Source organism: Miscanthus floridulus, chromosome 3 (assembly GCF_019320115.1).
Source record: "Miscanthus floridulus cultivar M001 chromosome 3, ASM1932011v1, whole genome shotgun sequence".
NCBI lineage: Eukaryota > Viridiplantae > Streptophyta > Magnoliopsida > Poales > Poaceae > Miscanthus > Miscanthus floridulus.
The window spans coordinates 37,455,881-37,460,134 of record NC_089582.1 but is presented as its reverse complement, the minus strand read 5'-3'; the positions used below and the strand labels follow the sequence as shown (position 1 = coordinate 37,460,134).

The following is a 4,254-nucleotide window of genomic DNA, read 5'->3' as shown; positions in this document are numbered from 1 at the left end:
TGGTTGCATAATTCAAAGGATCCAGTAGATGGAAATGACAAGAAGTCAGATGCTTATTGGACAGATGTTACTAAAGAATACAACAAGACCACAGAAAATAGTCGTAAGAGGAACCGGAACCAACTGAAAATACGTTGGGATCGTTCTAAGAAACCATTGATTGATTTTCATGGATGTTGGGTAAATGCCAGTAGAGTGTGGGAAAGTGGGATGAGTGATGACCAGTTGACTAACAAAGCACTAGAGATGTGGTCTGGCCAAAATAATGGTAAGGCCTTCCATCTGCTGCATATGTGGAAGGTAGTACGTGGACAACAGAAGTGGTCAGCATATCTTGCTAGGTTGAAGAAGGAAAAGGAAAAGAGTGCAAAGGCTGGTCCAGCTCAAATGGTGGATTTGGAATTAGATGGAGAAAAGCGACCTATAGGACATAAGAAAGCAAAAAAAGAACTCAATGGAAAAAAGAAGTCATCTGATGCTTTGGCTGATTTTAGTGGAAAAGTTGAGAAGTTCATTGAAGCAAGCATGAAGAATAGGGAAGACAGAGAGAAGATGACTGAAATTCAGCAAAGCTTGGCTGATAAGAAGATCGAAGCAGCTAGGCTTAACCATGAAGCAGCTCATGAACAAACTAAGTGCAAAATGCTAGAAACTTACACACAGCTGTTGCTTGCGCCTACTGATCAGCTTAATGCAGAAGCTTTGGCTGAGAGAAACAAGGCATTGGAGAGCCTGAGACTTGCTTTATTTCCTAAGGTATGACTGCAGTCAACCCTTGTTTAATTTGCATATATATTAATTGCTTCGAAGTGTTAACTGATGGATTTGTAATTTTGTAGAATTGATTATGCAGTAGCTGAATGGTAACTAATGGTCTTCTAATTTCCATGGAATTGATTTATGCAAGGTAACTGAAATCCTTTTATTTCCTATGATCAGTGCTATTTTAATTCCTGTGAACACCCACTAGCGTGAAACTGTAATGCATTCAAGTGTGAACTGAAATAGCATGCAAGTGGGAAAACATACATCCACGGCAATTGTGACTATATATAGCACAGCCACGGTACCTTGTAGTCATTGCTTCCCTATGATCAGTGCTATTTTAATTCCTGTGAACACCCACTAGCGTGAAACTGTAATGCATTCAAGTGTGAACTGAAATAGCATGCAAGTGGGAAAACATACATCCACGGCAATTGTGACTATATATAGCACAGCCACGGTACCTTGTAGTCATTGCTTCCCTTTCTTATATGCTACATGCTGCTACTGCTTCCCTTTCTTCTCTGCTACCCGCTGCTATCCTTTGCTGCCATGGATGGAGATGACAGCATGGACCCTGCTGATCTGTACTCCATGGATGATTATCTTCAAGAGCAAGAAATTCTAGATGATTTAGGCGATCATATAGTAGCTGAGATGCAGTCCATTGCTGATGTCATACAAGGTGGAAGAAGTAGGTGTGGTCCTAGGCGATATGTGGACAGGCCTCGTGAACAAGCCAGCAAGCAACTAATGGATGACTATTTCTCTCCTAATCCAGTCTACAATGAGACACAATTTCGTAGAAGATTTAGGATGAGGAGACCCCTCTTTCTGAAGATTGTTGAGGCCTTGAGTGGGTGGTCTGATTATTTCACCGTAAGATTGGATGCTCTGAATCGTCCTGGGTTTTCACCAGTTCATAAGTGTACAGTAGCGATCCGTCAATTAGCATATGGCGGTTCTGCAGACCAGCTAGATGAGTACTTGAAGATGGGAGAAAGTACTGGTGTGGAGTGCTTGAAAAAGTTTGTTCAGGGAGTCATTGAAGTATACGGTGAAGAGTACTTGAGACGCCCCACAGTACAAGATGTGGAACGATTGTTGGAGATCGGTGAGCGTCGTGGTTTTCCTGGCATGATAGGGAGCATTGACTGTATGCATTGGCATTGGGAAAAATGTCCGTATGCATGGAAGGGACAGTATACCCGTGGTGATCAAGGTGTGCCAACAATCATTCAAGAGGCTGTTGTTTCACATGACAGATGGATATGGCATGCTTTCTTTGGAGTGGCGGGGTCCAACAATGACATTAATGTGCTGAATCAATCTACTTTGTTCGTCGATCAGTTCAAGAGGAGAAGCTCCCCAGGTGCAGTACTTTGTGAATGGAAGGCAATATAGCAAACCTTATTATCTTGCAGATGGAATATACCCAGAGTGGGCTGTTTTTGTCAAGTCCATACGTGCACCACAATCAGCTGAGCACAAGCTGTTTTCAGAACATCAAGAGGGGGCAAGAAAAGATGTTGAATGTGCATTTGGGATTTTACAATCTCGTTTTTGCATTTTGCGTCGGCCAGCACGTCTATATGAACAAGGGGGATCTTGAGAATATCATGTTAGCTTGTATAATTCTTCACAACATGATAATCGAGGACGAGAAGGATATAGAGGACGATTCATTTGACTTGAACGAGGAAGCAACCACATCTACTGTTCAGCCGTCTACAATCACTCAAGGACATGATCCGGCGATGGAGGACGTACTACAGAGAGATACCGAGATTCGTGACCATGAAGCTCATAGGCAACTACAATCTGATTTGATTGATCACATCTGGCAAAAGTTCAGGAATCGAACTAATTAGGTAGAAATATTAATTTATATATTATATACTACCCTGTTACATGAATACTTTCATTGACTATGTCACAATAGATTCTGTCCATCTCTCTTTTTCTTATAACGTAGTTGTTTATTTACTATCTCATCTTATTTTACATGTTGATGATCATGGCATAAAAGTGTTGATGGCTTCTATCTGGAGGATGGTGGATTGTTTTCTGTAGGCAGGAAGACTTCTGAAGCCACAGCTGGAGATTATCTAAATACTATTATCTAATTATTTTGGTTTTTCTATCTATATTTCTGTTCTTATTGTAATGGACGTCAGTCTCAGTCATGGTGCATGCTATATTTCTATCCTTATTGCTATTGTAATGGATGACTCGTGGCTAGCTTATCTAAACTTTCATTGAAGTTCTGTGTAGAGTATCTTTGCCGGCTAACTGATATATTGTATGCGTTGGGTTCATTCACATATTGCTTCTGATGATATATATCATGTATGCGGATGGTGATATTGTTGAGAGGTGTAGGGTGGATCACAGTTGCCACAGCTGATCACCTTTCTTTGTGTTGAGTAATAAATGTTTTAATCTATAGAAACTACTATTACAAGTTCTGCATTAGGGATCATGGTTTCTTGTGATAGAGTCTGACGTTAAGACTCTATGGGTAGAGTATGGGTTGGGAGTGCCCTAAAAAACAAAGTGAGAGAGTGCGGAGCTTTGCATGCCGTGAGATAGAATTTGTTGTAGAACGTGCGAGACTAGTGAGTATGCACTCGATAGCTAGCAGCTCTGCATCTGTTCTGACCAATAGAATATCACCTAGACTAGCTATTTCAATTTTCATCTCCGTTGGGGACGCCCTCGTAGGTAATCCACTCCATGCATCATAGATTCATAGTGCGCGCGATTGTGTCGCAAGTTGATGATCAATCAATGAATCATATGATTGACCGACATGACTGCTATGCCGATCGACCTACCTAGAGGCTAGTAGAAGGCAGCCATCCCAGCCATGCCCAAATTGCCCAATTGCCCATGCGCGAGCGCCAGGGAAGGCCGCCGGTTCCTCGGACGGACCTGTCGTCAGCCGTAGCACATCACAGATGACGACCATCCATTATCCGTTGACATCCATCGAGAAGTGTTATTATTTTTGGACCGAGGAAGTATATCCATCCATCCATCGAGACCCGATATGTCTGTCCCATTTCACTCCCATACGGATACATGCAGGTCCTAGCAGCTACTCCTACGTGCGCAGGATGATGCAGCTGCGTCTCTGTGGGATTGTGTCGCAAGTTGATGCGATGGAGATGAATCAATCACGTGACCTGACTGCTCACCCGACCTACCTGGAGAGAGCACTAGAGGCGGCTAGGAGGCTGCCGGTGCCAGCCACCGCGCGCCACCAGCAATGCCCATGCCCACGCCGGATGCCGCCATGCACGAGCGCGAGGGAGGGAAGCGGCGGCCGCCGGCCGGCGGCTGGTCGGACCTGTCGTCAGCCGTATGACATCACCGACGACGACCATCCGTTGGCGGCATCGACGCGGATCCGGCTCAGCCACGCAACTTTCCAGCAGCCCACCATCCACTGCTAGAGAACAGACTTTAGATCGATGTCCCAATTTA

General features: G+C 43.9%; 1 pseudogene; it reads left to right on the top strand.

The window, feature by feature from the left end:
* Positions 1–1,317: 1,317 nt before the first annotated feature.
* Positions 1,318–2,636, top strand: LOC136543538 (protein ALP1-like; annotated as a pseudogene).
* Positions 2,637–4,254: the final 1,618 nt, after the last annotated feature.